Source organism: Melospiza melodia, chromosome 1, assembly GCF_035770615.1.
Source record: "Melospiza melodia melodia isolate bMelMel2 chromosome 1, bMelMel2.pri, whole genome shotgun sequence".
Classification (NCBI taxonomy): Eukaryota; Metazoa; Chordata; class Aves; order Passeriformes; family Passerellidae; genus Melospiza; species Melospiza melodia.
The window spans coordinates 92,347,266-92,369,680 of NC_086194.1; the positions used below are offsets into that span (position 1 = coordinate 92,347,266).

Consider the following 22,415-nt stretch of genomic DNA (forward strand, 5'->3'; position numbering starts at 1 on the left):
CAAGGATCCTCGGGAAACATTGAAAGGCTATTGCACATCTTCAGGTTAGATCAGGAAGGAAGTACCAAAAGGCACATGTCACTTTTCTAGCCTCATGTCTTTGTCTTTCTACAGGCTGCAGAAAACAGTACTTCCACATTTCAATTCTGTGGATGAGCTCAGGCTAAAAGCACATGTAAATGCAAGCCCACTTTAGGGCCATTATCAAGTAAGACAGGGAAAAAGAAGGCTATGAAAGAAGACAGATATGTGGCAGAGCTGCAGTGTAAGGATCTAATTGAAATCATCAGCAAAAATAAAATAGCACTAACACATTAGTTGGATGAGTCTTCAGAGGATAAAAATGAGAGGGCAGGACCTCTCGCCCTGCATTAGGACACTGTCATTTTCACTTTCCTTAACCAAGGAATGTTTGGAATTTCCTGCTCCTCATCCTACTGGAAGGGCTCATCTCACTGGGAAAGCTGATTCCCAAATACTCAAAGCCTTTTGCATTCATGAAGGAGATTCTTTTTTGGGTTACTCATTCTGCCTTTCATCATGTTTTTAATTGACACATTTCCTAGAGTTCGGTATTATAGAATGCATTGGAAGGATTTAATAATAAAGATATTCTTCTGCACGAAGGACACTTTGGAACTCAAGTTAGATGACTGGGATTTCTCCAGTCTTGCGCGCACACACACACACACACACACACACACACAGAGTGATAACTGCAACCCACTGCAACTACGAAGTCTAGATTAGCTAAGACTGTTTGAAAGAAATGTAACAGTACCTATTATTTTTCCTTTCACAAGAGATTTAAGATAGAATATTTACTATGATCCTACAATTTTTATATCAGATTGAAAAACAGCATTTCCATCTTGCAAGAAGTTATAGCACTTGGCATTTCTTCCACGTCAGGCTAAAAAGCCCAAATAATGCAATTTATCTTTCCAAGGAGTTCTTAAAAATCAGTTTTAAAAGGCAAAACTTTAACATCTATGGTATGATATGGGTCATCTCGAAGTATTAAAAATAAAATGTTTAGTGTTAAGGAGCAAGAAGGGTGTTGCTCCTTCACTCCAACTTCAGATGGCCACAGCTGAGAGCTGATATTCTTGATCCACTCATCTCTATCTGACTATGGACCCCTCTCCCCAGACAGAATTAGAACCCCACCAGACATGAGAATCTCATGGTGTGGTGGTTCCCAAGAGACTTCACACCAATGCAACGTCTCATCCCAATTACAAAATGTAAATGTCAGACAGATTTTCCTGTGGAGCATTTTACTAAAGGGTCTATTTTCACTATGAACATTTTTAAATTTAATGAACAACAGATAACCCAGAACAATAGATACAATACTTAATTGGATGCTTCAGTGATCAATCCTAGTTGTTATTTTACAACTTGCTTTTTTGAATCCTTTGGATGTGGCTATCAAGGCAGAATATCAGGTAAGAAGACTAGTATTCAACTTAGAATCTCAGTGTAATTTGTAAATAAGAAAAGACTTTGAAAAGATTTGAGATGAATCTTTCTTTGCAGCCTCAAGTTTTAAAAATATATAAAAGTTTTATAAGCAACTCTTTTTATAATTCTTTTCATGGCAATACTGATTTAAAAAATTATTTTACAACTAGAAATCAAGAAGCACACTGGAATACTTTTCTATAAAACTCTCATTAAGGTAGAGACCTCATTGGGAATCTGTGCAAGGTCTATCATGATGTATAGAATTAACAAGCCAGAGGCTGATTGGGTCATTTTTGTAACAGAACAGTAACAATAAATTCATTAAAAAAATAATCAGAGACAATCAAATAATCTAAAATCAGTTGCTTGCTACAAGAGAACTCAGACCCTGTTTGAGTGAAATGTATTCTCATTGCACCACCATAACCCCACTGAAACCAGTCAGCTTGCATTATGGTATTAAAGAGCGGAGTAACAGAGACATGCCATGCTGTAAAAGTTCTTTACATCTTTCTTTGAAATAATGACATGGGTCATTGTTCCAGACACCAGTCTGTCCTTACACAGTAAATCCCGAGTCTTTAAGATAGATGGGTTGTAATTAGAACTAAAACATAGCCTATGGGGAAAGATCTTTCCCCACTTAAATCACATTGTTTTCATTGCTGTACTGGTGTAAATGGTATTTTTATGTATGTGTCCAGAAGAGAACTCAACTGCAATATTTCTTCTCTGCTGCTGACATATTAACATTAAAAAAGCAGTATTTTACAAAAGTCATATAAACACAGTGCTTCCAACACAATCAATTTTGTTGAAATTATTTTACACCATCCTTCATCCTTGAAATTATATCCCTTCCTTTGTGGACTGTTTGAAAACTTAAAAAATTCTGAACTTACTTGAAGTAAGACTCAGCAGTACACTAACTGGTAAAAATCAAAGTACTTCTTTTTCTCCCCAAGCCCAGAAGAATTAATTTTGTTGCCACTAAAGAAGAACGGGCACCCAACTTTTGAACAGAAACTGACCTAATATTTTTGAAAACCCTGCATGCAATTAGCTTCTTGTAAGAGCCATCTTTCAAGCAGTCTTTTTCTGCCTCTGAACTCCAAAAGCTGCTCATGAGATCCAGCAAAATTAGGATATTAATAGAGAACCATTTATCAAGCTTGATGGGTTTGTTAGAGGCACACTTGTCTAGTTAACCAACACCGTCAGGGTATCTTTTAAAGCAGACAATACTGTTAAGGGCCTACTTATTATTTCTACTCCCCGTTTCTCACAACAGTGTCTGTCCAGCATTGGAAGCAAGGCTGCCCCTCAGACAGCAGAGGGTCCCCCCAGAAAGGGACCCTCCTTGGCTATGGGGTGGTCTGGCGGCCTCGTCCCAAGATGTGATGATGTCCAAAGGGACTCTGGTACAGTGGGGGGGAACACCTGCACCTCTCAGTGCTGTGGGCATGTGGGACATGGTGAGTGTCCAAAGCAAAGGGGGCTGCTGCCCTCCTGATCCCAGGGACTGCAGCCCATTTCCCAGAAACTTTGGCCTAGGCTGAAAAGAGGATAATGGCTGGCGAAATGGGATGGCAAATTCATGGTACTGGATTGGGAACCAGGGGCTGACTCCAATGTTTGGTTTTTCTCTTGTATTTTCCCTTGATGGCCCACACTGTTCTCCGGGCTTGTTTTACATTCACTCTGCCTTGTGTTCAACAGCATTTTGGTTTTAAGATATATTCTCTTCAAGCAAAAAAAGCATTTTTTTTCCCCCCACCAGAAACATATGAACTTCAACCTTTTCCAGAAAAAGATTTCTCAGATCAGGGCTCCTTCTTGGCACTTTGGGACACAAATCACAATTTTGACCTGTTCATTACTTAGTGTGATTGCTCTGACAGGTCATTTGTCTGAGCTTTTCCTAAAGGCTTTGGTTTCTCTCTAAAACATGATGATTTTGAAATCTAAGCTTTGACAAAACAGAACTGTGATCTCCCAGCTCTGGTATTTGGACTGCAAGCACTATGTCCTATGTGTTTGTACTGTAGGGAATCTGCATATTACCTAACACCTGCAGGCACCTCTAAACCACAAATTATAACTAATAATACAAGTTTTACCTTTGTCTGGTGATTCAGTCTCAGAAACCTAAATCTGATGTATTTCTTCAAGCACTCAGATCACTCTGTGGGCAAAAGCTAAAAAAATGCTGTTGTATCAGCAGATACAAAGCTAAACTCAAATATTGCTCTTATCTAGGCAAATAATCCCATCAGATTATTAACCATTGGCCTTGGCAGTAGAGCATCCAATGGTGGCAGAAGTTGTGCTAAGGCTGGACACTTACCCTACCCCTCCTTTTTCACCCAGACTCACTTGGCTGTGCTGGCAGCACTCATTTACCGGCACCAGTACTGCACAAGTTTCAGATAAAGGAGCACCATTTTATGCAGTCCTAATCCTTAAACATTTATTGTCACATCTGTGACTTTTTCTGGTTCCAGGGTTTTATATAAGACAGGAACATTGAGGTTATCTGATCAACTTATGTTGACAATACCCCACACATGGCAGAGGACAAGAGGATAAAACACTGTAAACATTGTGAATGGTGTGCCTTCCCCCTTTCCCTTTTTATTTCCTCTTAACATTACTGGAGAAGAATGTACTGCAAAGTCATAAATAAAGTATACTTGTCAGAAGCTATGATCTTAAAATATTCTAAGGGTTTGTTTGTGTTCTCTCCATAAATTGTTTATTGGTCAATATGGACAGAATTTGCAAATGCATCCTCCTTTGCAGTTCACTGATATTGTCTCCATTCTAAATACTTTCATCTAGTATTAAGCTTCCAAAAAACTCCCACTTTCTACTCTTTTTTCATTGGTGAGAAATTTTCTAATGCTGAACATTCAATTATGCAGCGTTACATTACCCTGTGTTTCTTATCCTTAAGGACATGGTGAGCATTAAAGGACTGTATGATTTTTAAAGTTACTATCAGAGGTAGGGTTATGTAGTTGGCTTGATGCTTTTTGAGTCATCTCAATCTACACAGTAAAGCAAATAAAAAGAAAAATCTCTGTAGAAAATAAGTTTCTAATTTATATTTTTATTTCCCTGTGTCATGTTAATGACACAGTAACAGGTCAACACTGTGAAATGTGACCCTGGTGAGCAAATTATTATGAAAAGAAGTTTATCAAGGCAGTGATTTCAGTGTCTGAATAGCCCATGAGGATACAGAACAGGAAAGATCTCTTTAGTCAAAGACACAAACCTTTAATACAGAAACCAGACATTCTTCTAACTCTTCTGGAGCCCTGCAAAGCAAAGTGGTCTTCCAATAAAATAATCATCCTGCATAGGGTGATATTGTAAATCAGGAGTTAAGTGGTTCAGTCCCCTCTAGATAGTTTCTAAAGAGGCAAAAAACCCTGACCAGTTGACTTAAAAATGCTTTTAAATGCATGTAGTTGTTGATAGATTGGCTATTTACAGCTAGTAAGTCAAATCTGTTATGACATTTGGTAATTACCTCTTCAATAAATAACTTGATAAGTTCCCAGAGAAAAGAAGGCGATTTATCTCAGAATAAAAACAGTTTTGGTCCACCAACTCTATGAGGACATTTTGATAGGTAACTGTAACTACCTGGGGAATTTGGATGCTCAGTGATCATTAAAAATAATGGGAACTTAAGTGTCCAGATCCTACAGCAGTTTCAAAACTCTTAGCCATGCTCTCCTGGGACAAATACTTTTTGCCCACTGCTAAGGTATTAACACTTAAACACTCAGGAAAGAAAAAGAACAAACTGCATAAAACCCCAGTGTCAAATGGCTTTCTATGAGCATTTTACTGATCTTTTACTAAATTGGCACAATGAAGAGGAAACCGGAACACCTTATAATTTATTTTTGATATGGTAACTCTTGATGTTTCAACAAAACAAGGACTTCACAGCCAAGGGGTACATTGGCAACAGGATTAAAGTGGCAACAGATTTTAATGGGAATGGATTTTTTGAGGCTAGGAACTTGTAGTAAAAAATTAACACCTACCTGCCACACAACCATATATGTTTGTTCTGCATAAACACCTGTACAGCCCAGTAGGGGATTACAGAGGTAATGCAGTGGAGCTCTTTCTCCCAAGGGTGAGAAACAAATGAGGTGGAGATAGCAAACAGTAGTAGGGAAAAGTTATTAGCTATACTTGGTATCACTGTTGTTAGCCATGGCTGATTCATTGCCTCACTAACAGTCGCCTATTTAGCAGGCTGTAATACAAATGAGTCTTTAATGGGAGCCCCTTCTCTTGCACAGAGCAGCAGGACAGCAAATGAGGGCACTTGAGGAGCTACACAGGCCAAGCAGGCAAGGCAGAGTGAAGGAAAACAGACAGGCAGAGACTGACAGCTCAGTGTAGAGCTGCTCTCTTTTCTTTCTCTCCTTTGCTTCCATTATTGCTTCTACACATTTGAACCCAGCAGCCAGCTCCTTTGTCCTCCACTTCATGCTGAGATGTACCCTGGGCAGGAGACAGCAGGAGCCCACCTGGAAGACAGCATCCTCAACCACAGTTTATTTAACACAGTGCCTTTAGTGGCACCACTGAGCTCACCCTCACGAGGATTTGTCTTTCCCAAGTCTACGCTACACGAAAAAAAAAGGTTTAGCCATGGTTCAGACCAACGTTTTTATACAATGGTTGCATTTTGTATATAGCCCTAATATCTACAACACATTGCTGACTGATGCCTTTCTCTTGGTGTATTGGTGAGCTGCAATCTGAAACTACATGCAAATCTAGGAATATGATTTTTTTAACAACTCCCTCAATATTCTTTACTCACCCTGGAGACTTATTGTGGGATCCAGATGCTGTCATTCCAATCTTTATCTGTTACCACAAACTCTTCTGCTTTCTGCCATGCTCATTTACAACCCTGTGGAATAGTTATTTGTCTTCTTTTTGTATTAGTCTCTTTCCAAGCCAGAGCCAAATTCTATACTTGCAACTGATCAGATCTGTCCTTTTTTGTCTCTGTTATTCTATGAAGACATTTGTCATTTCTTTCTGTCTGCCTCACTATACAAATCCTGTTTTCTTGCCCTCCTGCAGCTTCTTTCTCTGTTCAGTCTCCTCAAGGTTTTGTTGCTATTATCATCATTTTGTCTCAGCATGCTCTCTGTCCTCTTGAAGGCTGGTTTGACAGATCCTCTCCTGTCATCTGCTTGAAGGCTGACTTCAGCTCTTCCTTGCAGCACTGTGCCTATGCGCCTCCTCTGCTACAAGTGTTTAATGTGGAGCTTCTTCTACCAGAACTGCTCCTCGTGTCCCTTCCTCCTCAGTAGCGTCTCCTAGACAGAAACTGAGCAGGGCTGTGGGCCACAGAGCTGGTCTGATAATGTCAATAGCTGACTGCTGCCTTTCCAACAGGCCTGGCAGCCCTTCCCCTTGTCATTGTCAAGGATGTGCACTAGTCATTTGACAGGATCTCCTCTGGCTGTTCATGGGCGCCTAGAAAAGATGGCGTTTAACCTTGCCATTAGAATAAATTCACCAACTTGTGTTCACTCCTCATGCATTCTTTGCATTGAGACTGTCCATTTCCATACCCCTTCCTGATGGAGACAGAGCAGCAGCTCCTCTCAGGAGGTATGGTAGCTGTTTGCTGCATGCAGCCCTCCTTTGACATTGAAAGAAACTGAGTGTCCAATTAAAACACACAGGAATCACTGATACACAGTGTTCCCATACTTCCCTTTCTGGGAAAGCATTTTTCTGTCCTTCATAGGTCCTTCACAAGGCCTGCAGATTTCCTTTATATTTCTCCACTCTCTTCCTTAAAAACACATTTTTGCTCTGAAGCCTTAATATATTACACCTGCAGGTCAAGCAATACATAATATTTACTTTAATGGTTAATGTCCTCCAGATTATGCATGGATTGGAGAATGCTTGGGGCAAAACTTCAAATTTTATTTCAAGGGAAATGCTTCTTTTCATTAAGGAAGCTCCCCTTTCCAGAAGTCAGTCTTCTAGATCAGACAGAGAGCCACCATAACTTCACCTCTTAAAACCTGTCTCTCCTCTTCAAAAGTATTTCAAAATTAAAAGAATGGACTAATTTCAGCAATGGGCTAAGCACACAGAAGGTACTCCATAATCTAGTGAAGTACCTACATTATTCTTAAGAGATTTGCCAGCTAGTGATCTACTACTGCTATTTTAATTTATGTTACATCGTGATTGCAATTCTAAATTAAACTCATACGGGCAAGAAAATTTATAGTTAAGCCTTTCCGTCAATCCTTAACTTTCTTCACAGTAACAAAGTGACATATTGCAGGGCTCTCGACTGTGTCTCACAATACCTAGGCATGTGCAAAGGTTAATTACTGTATTGGATTTGAGTGACAAGGCTTTGCTAGTGGGGGGGCCTACAGGGGTGTTTATGTGAGAGCTGCCAGAAGCTTCCCCCATGTCCATTACAGCCAATGTCCACTGGCTCCAGGATGGACCCACTGCTGGCCGAGGCTGAGCCCATCAGCAATGGTGGCACCACCCATGGGATAACTTACTTAAGAAGGGGAGAAAAATCCCTTGTGCAAGAGCAGCCAGAGAGGAGAGTGAGAACATGTGAGAGAAATAGCTCTGCAGACACCAAGGTCTGTGAAGAAGGAAGAGAAGGAGATGCTCCAGGCACTGGAACAGAGATTCCTCTGCAGCCCCTGGTGAAGACCACGGTGAGGCAGCTGTGACCCTGCAGCCCCTGGAGGACCCGAAATCAAGGCAAGTGGATGCCCAAATGTGGCTGTGACCCCCATGGGAAGCCCTTGCTGTAGCAGGCTCCTGGCAGGACCCATGAATGTGTGTGGAGAGTCCATGGTGAAGGTAGCCTACGCTGCTGGGACTTGTGATCGATCCTGCAGGGCACCCATGCTGGAGCACTTCATGAAGAACTGCAGCCCATGGGAAGGCCCCACATTGGAGGAGTTTGTGGAGAACTGAGTCCTGTGGGAGGGACTCCATTCTGGAGCAGGGGAAAAGTGCTAGGAGTCCTTCCCATGAGGGAGGAGAAGCAATGACAATGAATGATAAACTGACTGCAGCCCCAATTCCCTGTCCCCCTGTTCCACAGGGAGGCAGAGAAATTTGGAATGAAGTAGAGTCTGGGAAGAAGAGCTGAGTAATAAATTAAATTGGTTTCCCCAAGTTGAGTCAGTTTTGCTGGTAACAGTAGTTGTTGAGGGATATCCCCTGTCCTCAACCTGATTGTATTCTCTTTGTATTTTGTCTCACCCTGTTCAGCTGGGGGAAGGGAAAGAGTGGCTTTGGTGGGCACTGGGGTCAACACACTCCAATTACACAGACTCATTTTTTACCTTTGATTTGCTGAAAGGAATCATGTAGAAGAACTCAGCCCTGGTGTGCTCTCTTTCTGAAAACTCTTAGCACCTCTTGGGCTATGCTGTTGGTTGCTGCAAAGCTCAACAGGGCAAGTCCTACCCCTTTCAGTGAGTACTTGTTCCATTGGGTATCTGCACAGAAGCAGGAAGGGCATCAAATCTTCTGAAAAAAGTAAAATAATTTACAAAAAGGCCTTACTGAGAAACAAATCCATGTGTTTTCCCCAGGGGCTCCGTGGCAGCCCTAGCCAGCACTATTTCTTCCCTCTTTGGTGAGGACATGAATTAATGGCATGGGCGCAAAAAAACATCCCAATGCTCTCACTGTCAGAAAAAGCAGAAGATGTTGAAAAGAAGAAAACCAAGAGGGAAATTCAGAAGGTAGCCCTATTACCCAATTACCTCTGTGTTTCACTGGTTCCAGCTTAAGCTTGGACTGGTTGTGGTTTGGGGTATCAACCCCTGAATGCTCAGGGGTTGTTGAAGTGCCATTACAAAAATTGTCACAGACAAACATATTTAACATACAGAATGTATTTAGTAGTGTACCTTGAATTTATTTCTTAGCATATGAATTATACTTGTGTTTTTCAAAACAAAACAAGTAGTTTAAAAATTGGAACTGAATGTGGCTGCATGAAATGCTCCTTTCATCCATTCATTCTGTAAACGAGGACCCGAGTCAACTCCTTCACAACAGTTACAGTTTCTCAAGTCTGCAAACACTTTTCAAATGTGGGCTCTATCTTTTGGAATGCCATCAAGACATGCTTGCTAGTGTTGTAGCTGGTGAATTTTAAGTGTTTAGCTTTCAGATGAAATGTATATAACTATGTTAAAAATTCCTCTGAAAAAAGTAGGTCTTATACATGCGTTGCTGTCAGCTTTCACAGTTCTATCCTTTTTTTAATTACCCAAGGCATTCTGATTACAGAGCTACAAAGTAATCTATTTAAAGCTGGGTTTTACAGTGATCTAATGGGCACAAAAACCATACGGAATTAGAAAACATTTACTTCTCTTCCCCTTCCTCTTATATTGCCAAATATGTTTAAATCAAACTTGTTTTAAAAACAAATATTCCCAGGATAAGGACTTCCATATCAACTTCTGGTTGTTTCTGTTGAATTAGAAACCTCTGGCAATTTTTTCCTACTGAAATGTAAATGATGACATATCGTTAACTAGCAGCATTATACCACTAAAATACTAGGATGTGTCTTGCTTGCCTCAAACTTCCCTCTCCTTAAGTGCAATGCCTTAGAGGCAGCAGTGTTTAAATGGTACAAAGTACTCTACTAGCACCAGCCTGAATCTTTATTTAGGAGAACAAGCTTCACATTCTTCCCTGCTAACACAGTATATGGAAATGTTCGGCTCCTCCATAAAGCACACTCATACACGATTACTGTCTAGCCCAAGGTACAGCACTGACATGACAGATTCATGTTCCCAGCTGTGACATAAGGGCTCTTTGACAATGCCACAGTGAAAGCCCTATTAAGAAAACATGTGCCGGACCGTGCATCTGATGCAGTTAAACGCTATAAAAGATTTTCCAGGTGTTAATGAGTTGCACGAGCAGAATGAAAATGAGGGGGATCCATGTGCTTGGAAATTCTCAAGGAGCAGGACTCAGGCTCTCAGAGAGACGGACAAACAGCGCTTTATAAGCACCACTGGCCACGCTCTGCACCTGACCATACGAGGTGATGAGCGACCCCGACTATTCACTGGGGGAACTGTTCATTGACGATCCCTTGCATGGGAAAAGACAGAATTTCATGTCTTCCTGCAGTTTACTACATCCTTTTTACTTTGCTCTATTTGGGAAAAAGCACTAGCTATTTTCCCCCTTTTAAGCTTTTTTTTTCCCTAAAAAGAAGGAAAACATTATGCCTGTTGCTTCTTGTTTTTAGTTTTATGAGGAATTCAACTTGACCCAGTATAGATAAGAAATTGTCATTTAGTTCATGTCAAAATATCACTGCTTAGAGTTTATGTTTTAAAGGACAGACAGACAGTTCTGTTGAACACTTTGAAAAAGCAGTGGTTGAAATTTTTCAAGGCAATGATGAGGGCTAATATTGATTCCATTAAGATATGTATAAAATCCTATGTATGGGTTGCCCTGACAATTTCAATCACTGATACTTCAGAGTATGTGCATATGTTATTTTGTACAACAGTTACCTACAGGAGAAATGCTTATTCATATAATCTGTTGACTTGATAAAATATTATTTAATTTCTTTAGCATGTGTGAATTTTCTGGTTAATCTACTTGAGGAGGTAAGTTTTGTTTTATCTATATATGACAGGTACAGTGAGGGAAGGCTGCAATGCAGACTGTTTCATGCTGTTGTGACCACAATCACAGCCTTAAGCCTGGCATACAACTGTAGCTAAGGAAAAAAAAAAAAGATAATTTTGTCGCCATGCTAATTTCAGCCTGATTTTCTGAAAAGGGGAAGCTCCCAGTAATATCACAACCAATGGAATGTCTCTTCTCAGAAGTTAATTTAGAACCACCCATTTTATTTCCCACAGAAAAGTCAGTACTATTTTATCTCTCATTTCCAATCTAATATCCCAAGTTGTCTACCCACTCTTCCTCCGCCCCAACAGAGTTACTTAAATTAACTTGGAGCACTAAATTTTCTTAAAGGCATAAGAAGACTAGGTGGAGAGAATAAGCAAACCATTGTTATAACATATTGACACAGATTCTTGAAATTGATGTCTTAAGGGTTAAATTCCTCTGGCTTGCCAGGTGTTCTGTGCAAATGTTGCATTCATACAATGTAGTATCTGACCATTTAACCATATGTCAAACATTCTTTGCTATGACAACCAGATGTAGACATTGCCATGGAATGAAATTATCATTTTATTAATTACCCTTTAATTAGTTGATACAGGAGAGAACACGCAGTAATTTAGTCATAATTGGCCTGACTGAGACTCAATACTTAAAGGGATGGAATCTGTTTGTGAGACTACTTGTTATGAATAACAATTATGTCTGTGACAATGCAATTTTATTATGAAGACGTAATATCGATTTCAAACAGTACAAATTGGTATTAAGGATAGGTATAAGATAGTATCCAGGATTCTAGCTACAATTTGATGGAAAATATTTTCCTTGAATAAAAGTGTGTAATCCTCTGTGTATTTTGCTACACATTGTAACAATGCAAGAAAGACCCCTTACCAAACTCCCTGTGATGACCTAAGTGTGTTTTCAATGCATTTTATTATAGAAATGAGGAGCCACTTGCACTTGCAATCTTCAAATTATTCTAGACTTTAATATGATATTTGTGCAAGGGGTGCACCATGCAAATTTTTTGAAACACTCTTTGACAAAACATTGTAATCAGAAACTTGAGCAGTCTCTTATGTGACCACATGTCACCATACCTTTTGGATTTTTGTAAGAAAGTGGAACATCCCTAGATTTCTCAGACTACATAGGTCCAAAAATTTGGCAGCGCCCCTCTCTACACTGTAGCAATAGGTAAATGTCTTGAAGACATTCTTTCAACACAGTTAAATCAGGAATACTCTTCACAGACTGAGTATTGAGCATCACTGTAGTAGGACAGAGCACATTCAACAGCTTAATAAAAATGCTTGTGAAGAGGATCTTAACATTGGCCTTTACATACCCAGTTGTTAAGAGATGTTTTTGCCATTCTGGAGCCATCATTCTGTCCTTGCTCTTCTAAACTCTATGACCTGAGAGAAGACTGCAGTGTTTTATATTAGTTTCGTACTTTCAGATGGACAACATGCCTCATGTTTTTGCCTCTTTTCTTTCCACAAAAATCTCAGAAAGTGCAGGTCAAAACCTTCAGCAAACGCAGCTCCAACAAAATATAACCAACTGCTTTACTTTTCAGAGCTGAAAGAAAGCTCTCTCCTTCTGTTTTTTCTCATTGTGGGTAGCTCTTAATTTTTTTGCATGTGCAGTGACAGAAATGAGACTTAACTGAATTACTTTTAAAACCTTGCCCAATTACAGCATGGTTATTTATTTATTTATGATGGATGTGCAGGCTATATAGATGTCTCCAAGCCAAATAAGTCTTTCATGTAAATGTTGTAAGGTCAAGGAAATTATACGAATGATAAGTCTGTTTCCTTTTAGAAATCCTTCTACCTTGCTTAAATGACTATGGGCTGCTTTCAAAACTGGTTTTTCCTTTCCTTTATAAACACAACATCCTTCCATCCTTTCTGATGGTTAATTCACTATTATGCTTCTTTAGCACAAATGTGTATATATATATATATGGAAAAACATGCTAGATAGGAAAGCAAAACACCTTTTTGCCTAGGGTGCCACCTTCCAGTTAATATCAGTAAGTCATATTCTGTTGCTTATAAGTGAATCTTGCTCAACAACTTATCACCACCTCCAGTACAAACACTCACAGGTTGTATCTTCCTGCTGTGTCACAGGGAATAGCTAACACAGTGTAACAAGAGATCATTTCATTAGATTACCATGAAAGAATCACTGCTGCAAGGAACTTGAGCTGAACAGGGACACAATCACAGCGTTAAAACCTCGAAACAGTTTACCATTAAAGCCTTGTGTGACTGCTTGAGAAATGTCTTAGAGCAGCAGAAAAGCTGGCACCATTAGCTTTCATCCCTGCTGAGTTGGCAATAAAGTGCACACATAAGTAAAATGCATTAATTGGTATTAGTCAATCTAGTTAAAATGTTCATTCTCCAGGCATCTTCAGATTTCATTTCCATAAAATAGGATTTCTTTAAGTCTCATAATTTGATTTTGTCCAGCCCAAAATGATACTGACACAGTGGCAGCAAAAGCACAATTACACCCCAGCTTTATAAAGGTGCTCTCTATCTAAATAGACTGGGACCCACGTGCTCCCAGTCTCTCTCTCTCTCTCTCACACACACACACACACACACACACACACACACACACAGAAAAAAAGCATCCCACAGGAAAAAAAAAAAAAAAACAACTGTGGAAGAGGAAAAAGTGATGCATTTTCCTATCATTTCCCTAATGCTATTTTTCCTCCCTTTCCCCAGTATTTTTCCTACTGTGCACTACTGATTACTGCACTTTTAAGATCAGAATGAACAATTAACTGCCTAATTATTCCAGTCACACCAAGCCACAATGAAATCTTTATTCAGTGTTTACAGCAATCTTTGGCAGAGACTGTCTTGCTGTTTTTAAACCAAGAAGAACTGCTCCCTTTGGCTCCCTTCAGCATCAGCTGCCTGGGTTTCAGAGCTGGATGCCAATAATCAGCCTCCTTTTTCTCTTCCAAAGTGGCTATTTTTTTTTTAAGGGTGAAAAGACCTATTCTCATCAACTCCCCATATATTCTGCCTGATTTATGTCCCAGCCACTGGGTCTCTTCCTTCCGTATCTTTTGCCATTTGTGTCCCCCCGCAGTCCCTCCGGCGGCGCCCGCCGAGCCCCGGAGCCCCCGGAGCCCCCGGACACCCCCGGAGCCGCCGGGCACCCCGAACAGGGGGGCGCCTCTTCCTCGGGAGCCCCGAAGAGGGGGCGGGAGGCGGGATGGGGGGGGATAATTCCCATCTCCGGCTGCACAGCATCCACACGCATCCACACACGCACACTTTCTCCCACAGTCTTTTCTCGCTCTGCCGAAATCTCCGGAGCGGCTCCCCGCCCCGGGAAAGTTGGAGGGAGCCGCTCCACGCCCCGGGCGGCTCTTTCTGCCCGCTGTCCGTCTCTCTGAGCTGCTCCCCGCTCCCGATGCTCCGAGCCCCGCTCCGCCCTGCGCTGCCCGGCTCTGCCCGCTCCCGCCGCCGCGCCAGGGCACCTGCGGAGCGGGGCAAGCTTGTCCCAGCCAAACTCCAGAGCGACCCGGGCTGGGCTCGCTCCGTTCCCCACCGCCGCCTCCTCGCCCTCTGGCTGCGGCTGGACAGCCAGGAGGTCGGGGAAAGAAGAAAAAAAAAACAAACAAAAAAAACCCCAACAAAACAGGAGGAACAACTAAGATGAAAAGAATACTAAAATCCTAAGGAGAAAAGAAAGAAAAAGTAAAGGAGAAGGGAGAAAGGGAAAAAAAAATAAAAAGAAAAAAGGAAAGGGGAAAAATAAGAAAGAAATAAAGGGAACAAAAATAAAGAAAATGAGAAAAGGAAAAGGAGAGGGAGAAAGAGGGGGAAAAGGAAAAAAGCAGAAGAAAAGTCCGCGAAGGAGAGGTCGGGTTACCTTGCAGCGTGGAGGAGCTCCCGACTCCCTTCCCGGCGACCGGACTTCCCTGCTGGGCCGGGCGCGCCCCTCACATCCCGCGCCCCCGCTCCCGCCGCGGAGGGAGCAGCCGCTCGCTGCTGTCCCCGGTGCCGAGAGCCGCTCGGGCTGGGGGGGCTGCGCGGCCGCGGGCGGAGGAGGAGGAGGAGGAGAACGAGGAGGAGGAGGAAGGAGCCCCGCGGCCGCCCCGCTCCGCAGAGCTGCCCGCGGGCAGTGGCCGCCGCTGGCCCCGGCTCGGCTGCCCGTGGGTGTCGCGGCGGGTCCGACGCTGCCGCGGGGACCTGCGGGAGGCGAATGGTGCCGGAGCTGCGCCCTCCTGCGCCGCCCCCCGCCCTCCTTCCCGGGAAACCCCCGCCCCAGCTGCGGCCCCCGGGCTCCGCGCAGCCCCCGGCTATGGGAGAGAACGCCGGGTGTCCCCTCCGCAGCGCTGGCTACATCTCGGGAGGATGCCAAAAACGCACCACACTGGCTGCTGAGGTAGACCAAAAGTCACACCCGAGAGGGGAAGCGGTCCTTTATTTAACTAAAAGGGTACGGAGATGAAAGCTGAATTTCTTTGGAAGGCTCGATTTTAGTTAATAAACTAAACGCTGAGACTAATGTCAGAGTTACTTTTATGAGGGCAAACAGTAGAGTTTTCTGGAGGGTTTGTGTAAGACTTTGGAAAAACAACCAAATAATAAAGGGGTTTTAAGTCCACCTTTAAAGATCATTTTAGTGTTCATAAAAGCTGCCAGGCTTGCTGAAATACTCCCCATCCACAGAACAACCACTGCAAAGGCAGGGGCAGGACAAGGCATCCTTTCTGCCAACTAGTTCGTCTCGATCTTGACCTGAAGCAGCCAGGAGGGCAGGTATTCCTTATCCACCATTCCTGTGCTAGCCTTCATCTTTCTGCACAGAATGGGAAGGCAGCAAACTTGCACCAACTTTGATGATGTGTATGTATGAAAAAGAGAGGGAAACTTGTCCACTTGGGTATGAGGAGGTTATTACCTCTCTAATAGCTCCCTGTAGCAATAACTCCTTGTTGCTGCCAGCACACAGCCCATTCCCTGTCTCAGTTAAATTGGTAAATCTCAAGCAACTCCACTAAGGAGAGCTGTGCCCCATCAGTCTGTGGCCAAGCCGGTGAGTGGCAGTAGGAGACTCTAAATCTCATTATCGATTACCTGGGACGCTGCCAGTCCCTCAACAATTAGATCTTGAGATGAGGATTCAGATTATACAGTCAAGATTTGTTTTGGGTGGGTTTTTTTTGTTTTCTTTTTTTCTCTCCAGATTTGCAGTAATGATTATTTGCAGAACTAAGGTCTCACTGGCTAGTTTTCTGGCCCTGCATTTTTCATATTGATCGTAACATAGTCATTTCAGCATTACAGAAGAAAAAATGGCAGTCAGATCTCTGGAGAGAAGTTGCTGGAAGTTTGAATGCTGGCAAAGTGCCCAAAACAAATGATGAATTACAGCTATGATAAATGAATACTTGGGTGTGTTGGGAAGCCATACAATGTTCTCCCAGTTTCCTTTATTTAATGTTCATCTTTGAGCTCATCCTCAGGCTGAGGGAACATTTTTAATGCAGCAGTTGGAGGAGGCAGGAATGGCCTTTGTCAGCATTACTGGTCAGCCACAGAGTCTCGACACACTTCTGACAAAAATAAGGCAAAAAAGACCACTTTTCCCTAGTACTAGCACAGAATACTTGTAATAACATCTGGAAAAGTATCAGAACCCTATTACTACTTTGAGTATAATTGCAAGAGCAATGACCTCTTGCTAGAACTGACCTGGTTACTGAATCAATGCACTTACTTCTTGTATTTGCACACATCCCCATTCCTCTGCTTCAACATACTTGGAATAAGTCTGACTGCAATCTTAAAGGCTAATAGATGCCACTTGAAAAGTTTGCATTTCAGTCTGTTTGCATTCATAGTCTTTGAGTTTTTCTTCCCTGAGTTGGACTGCAGTAAGGGGAAAAAGTCAGAATAAAATACATGTGACAGCTTTAACAGAATGGCGACTCTAATGGATGTCCTTAGATTATTGCATGTACTGCAGTTCCATGAAAATAAAATGCAGTACTGTCTATTGTTTAAGTTTATAATTTAGGGTTAATATATAGTACATAAGGCAGCACTCCTATGTGACATAGAAAACACAGGAGAATTCTATGATACACAGGGTAAGCACTAGAACAAATCCATGCATTTAATAAATTAACTTCTCAGTTTCACATACACAGCCCAATGGGTTATCCAAACATTGTGTTTACTAAAGCTGCACACTTTAAATTCTGTCTCATGTGTTGACTTCTTTCACAGGGGCATGATTCAGTAACGTGCCTTTGACTTATCTTTTCTGAGACCTGTGCTACACAGTAAAATAGGAGGAACTTACATTTTCACTGTCTCATGCTCCCCTCCCAGTACACAGCTGAATCACGCAATCTGAAGAGTGCTTTCCTATGCCTCTGAAACTGGAGTTGAGAGATTGTGGCAAAGAATATGTTCATCAACTCACCGTTCGCAGCATCTCATGTTTTCAACCACCAGGCTTTTTCAGGGAAAATGAGAGAAGGTTTCAAATATTCACATGCGAAATGCACGTGCAGAACAGGTGGATGAAGAAGTGTCTCACCTCCTTCCCCAAAAACATGAAATAAAATTACAATTTTAAATGAAAAAAAAAGGAATTGAACTATTAAACCTTACATGAACAATAAAAATCAATTGTTGAATCTAGACCATTTATTAAGCACAGTTGTGATTAAGTGTCCTTACATGAAAGAAGTGAATCTTTCATCTCCAATACTCCCTGCCACCATACTATACATAATTCTAAAGCCGTACAGAATAAAAAAAATACTAGAAAATGCAGCATGCTGAGTTGTTTTAAAATTTAGAGGCTTTCTGAGAGATGAAAGAGGCATTTTGCTATCACTGTTTGAACAAGAAAATTTTGTATGCTGCAAGGTATTTACACTGTTCTCCTACAAGGAAGACTTTGAAGATGAAGCATTATATATGGATATTGCTTATGTGTTCATATAGCTTTCTGTCAAGCAGGACTGAAACAAGACATGAGTTGCAACTTAGCTAAATGACAGAGGTGAAGGAGCAAGAGAGGAGAAAGCAGGAAAACAACTATTTTCCACTTTTATGTCATTGCATGTCATACAACAGCTTTTATGTTTCTCTCTTATACCCCTGCCTCACTTTATCCAGCTTGGTTCATTATTCTTCTGACAAGAAAAGAGAGTTTGGATTTTGCAGGTGTGGACTGTGTGTTGTGCCACTTTAGAGGTGGCTAACAAGAAACACTCTTTACAAATACTAGAACGGTATATTTGCACCAAGAGATGTCAGAGAAACTGATATGATGGAATTTTTGTAGCACTTCTGTGACTTTTTAGAATAGTGGGTGTTTATTTCACCATTGACTTGCTTTTGTAGCTGATAACGACCTAAACTGTAATGGTTTGTATTGTGCAATAAATCACAGCTTTTTGAAATACAACAATTGTTAAGGACACTATAGAATCTATTTGAGAAGGCAAAAAGAGTTAATATTAACTAAAAAAAATTCCATATGCCAAACAATAAAATGAATCCACGACCCAAAAGCAGTAAGTTTCCAAAGCAATAAAACAATATTGCACATTGCTGAAGAAGTGACATAGCAAGACAATGCATCTATAACAAGAATGGTGAAAGGAATATGTGCGGTCATAAAGTCACATCCATCTCTGTAAAATGTTACTAAACCAGTAATAGGAATAGCTTTCAAGTTGTCATGTCCACAGGGAAGAATATCAGCTGTACTTGCAGCCAAGAAAGGCCAAGCTGTTACGTGCTACAATGGTGAAACTCCTGACTGCTGTACAGTCTGTTCAAAAAGCATGTATGCACACAAAATCCAGTGGAGAAATTAATAAGACTGCAGTACAGGACACAAAGACAGTATATGGCTGAATCTGTTGTGCCACATGTGTACAGATGTACCCCAGAACCTCTCATCCAGCAGGCTCCAAGACATGACTTTCCCCATTACAGGCTTTTCTTTTGGCCTTCACTCTCCTTTTCTTCCAAGGAATCAGTGATGTGTCTCTCAGGCCTCACCTCCCCTTGGGAGTAAGGCCTGATTTTAATTCTTCTCAAGGGGTTATCTGAGCTTACCACTGTCAAAAAATCTTTGTAATGTTTTCCTCCCTCAGAAAAGAGGGATCTCCTCCCTCTTTGCTCTGCCTTTTTTTTTTTTTTTGTTTCGCCTTACTCAGTCACTTAATATAGTGGTTTATCTCCTCTGTTGCTTATGTAGGGTGGGGAAGACAAATATGACACAGCTTTCTTCTTAGTCACCTTTTCTTCTATATCAATTAAAGAAAACCTTATTTAAATCTGGTGGCCATCTGGAAATACAGCCTTGTTTTGGGCTATCTCCTGCTCTTTAAACTAAAGTCTTTGTCTCTGCCACCTCTCCTTAAACTTAATTATCAGTTTATCATATTAGTCTTGTTTTAGTCTGTTGTTTATTGGAAGGTCTGTAGGATTCAGCTTCTCCTTTCTCAATGGCTGTTCATAAGTAAGAGATTAAATTAGAATATGGATGTCTATTTCTGCTAAAAAGACCATGAGCATGGTTTGCTCCATCAGTGTCTTCAGCAAAGTAATTTGTGGTCTGGAGTCACTGAGGAAAATACTCGCTTTTTCTCCTGCTGAGAGAGGCATTAGCTTTTCCTTCACACAAGTCTTTAAAACTCCACAGCAGTGGCAGGGAATCCCAAGAGTAGGAGTCAGCTTTACAGCTCTGGGCTTTATTAATATAGTTTGAAACCTGATTTGTTTCAAGACAGCAGCAAGAAAGTTTACTGAGTCCTATTCACATCTCAAAATGTCACCTCAGATGGAGGGCACCAGGGGACTCGCATGGCTGAAAGCCTCAGAGGGAGCTGCCAAGGAACTGCCATGTCATCTTGGCCTCAGCCTGGCCTCTCCCTGACTGTACCCATTTCATTTTGATTATTTTTATCAGGGCATGTGGAATTTCCAAGTGAAAACAAAGGAAAAATACACACAACTGTATTATTACAACTCTACCTACTCTTAACAATTTTTCTCCCACAATGTTTCTAATGGAGTGCTGATGAGCAGATTTTCTGCTCTTCCAGGCATTTACTAAACCAATTCTGAATATCTCTAACTGCACCACTTAGGTAAAAGAAGTGAATTATTTGTTGTGGTCCCTGTACCACAGGATATGAAGTGTGTACTATGGACAAATCACAGGTAGGATGCTGGTTGGTAAACAAGCAATTGTCAAATTGCCTTTGTCTGCAGACAACTACAGACAACTGTAGGTAATCAAGGATTGTCTTCTTGCCATGCATGATGACAGGGGCTAATAGAAAAGAAATAAAGTGAAGAAGGAAAAACACTTCAGATGTCTCTATATGAATAGAAAAAGGAACAGGCTTCTATTGTCAGAACTTAAGTCAGTGACGTCTGTGCTTGGGCTGCTTTTCCTGCTTGCACTGAATGTGACAATACAAAATGCAGCATAACTCTGATTGCCCAGCACTGTTCATGTTCTCTCTATGGGAACTGAGCAGGGATTTTTCTTTGAATATATCATTTACAGCTTGCTACAGCAATTCTGCAAAGTCAATACATATCCTTAGCACAAAGCAGAGAATGAAGGGCATTATGGAGAAGGAGAGAAAGATACTACATTGACAGAGAAAGATGAATTCCACTGCACAAGCACATTACAGGTTCCATTCAGAGGAATAAAATTACTCTTTTTTTCAAACAGAAAGTATTTTTCAAAATACATTTAATATGGTTATATTTAAAAAGATCTTGTGTGCAGCTTATATGTCACTACTGACAAACTCTCTGGCACTGAATTATCATATGATTATCTATTGTGCAAAGAAGATCTATTTATTGATTCAAGTCAGATGTATTTGTGAGGCAAGGTTTGTAGACACAAGTAATATTTTTTATTAGACCAACTGATTAGAATGAAAAGATGTATCAGAAACACAAGAGTAAAAGCAGAGTAAAAAAGAATCTGTTTTTTTTTCCCTAGGTGCTCAAACTGGCTACATAAAAGATGTTATTTCTCTGGGCAAACTTAGCTGCTGTTACAATCTTAGATCACCATGACTGTTACAATGCTGTTGCTTATGTAATTATAAAATACCTGTCCGAGAACCTGGTTCCTCCTCTGCATAATTAATAGCATCTGACTTGTTTTCACTACTGTATTGGGAATACATTTAAACAAAATCTTCTCCTCAACACCTGAAACAATAAAATTGGAGCCCACAAGTGTTGAGGAAGGGTACGGAAAGCAATTTTCAGCCACAGGGTGGCTGTGCTAGAAGTCTGCCAGAAAGCAGACGACCCTTGGGCCTGCAGAAGGTGCTGCATTGAGCTTCAGAAATGCACCACAGCTAATCAGTTTTCTCTGGAAAGGGAACAGAGCATGGGAGATTGCTGGGGGACAAAAATGGGTGTGCTGGACGTCTTTGCAGAAATGCCTCTGGGTGTTTTGAAGAACAGTCCCTGACCTCCTGCAAGCAGTGTGGTGGGAAAAATGCCGAGCTGTCAACTATGTCAATTAAGAGAAGTTTTAGTCTCATCTCACCCCTTCACAATGCCCACTGACAGGTGAAAATTGAACACATCCCTAACTCTAGAGGAGAGGAATCTATTTCAGAGTGTGCTGCAGGCATGATCTAGACAAATTGCACCTATATTTTATTAAAACCCATCACAATACAACATAACAAGGCTTTTCAATTACCTCAACAAGCTCCCAATACAACTTTATCATTTCAATTTTTCATCAGTTTTCTCCAGCTCGGCATTTCTTCTATATATCACTGTAAATCTCATCAGTTCCAGCCCAGTTTAGGCTAATAAATTTCAGTTACCAGCTCAAGCCTAATGAAAAGGGGAAGTTTCCAGTGAAGAAAGACGAAGGCAGGGGTGGCTGCCTCGCGGTTTGAGCTCACCCCTCTGGGCAGGGCAGTGGATGGTTCATCCATCCCCATCACCCCAGGGATGGTCAGGGCACAGGGAGAGGCAGAATGTTGCAGTCAGCAGAGCTTCAGGGTTGGGCTATCCCCAGGAACAGACCAGTTTGTCCCCCTAAAACCAAATTTAGGCAATGGTTTGAAACACACCGTGCCAGAGCACAGTCTTAGCTGGCACATGTAGAGCCCAAACACAGAC

The 22,415-nt window shown here is 41.4% G+C and overlaps 1 protein-coding gene across 1 annotated transcript in view; it reads right to left on the minus strand.

The window, feature by feature from the left end:
* CDH20 (cadherin 20) overlaps positions 1-15,242 on the minus strand; it is a 118,655-nt gene extending 103,413 nt beyond the window's left edge. Inside the window, exon 1 of the mRNA XM_063162268.1 lies at positions 15,130-15,242. The gene's annotated coding sequence lies outside the window, so the exon portion shown is untranslated. The remainder of the gene's footprint in view (positions 1-15,129) is intronic.
* Between the last annotated feature and the right edge of the window lie 7,173 nt (positions 15,243-22,415).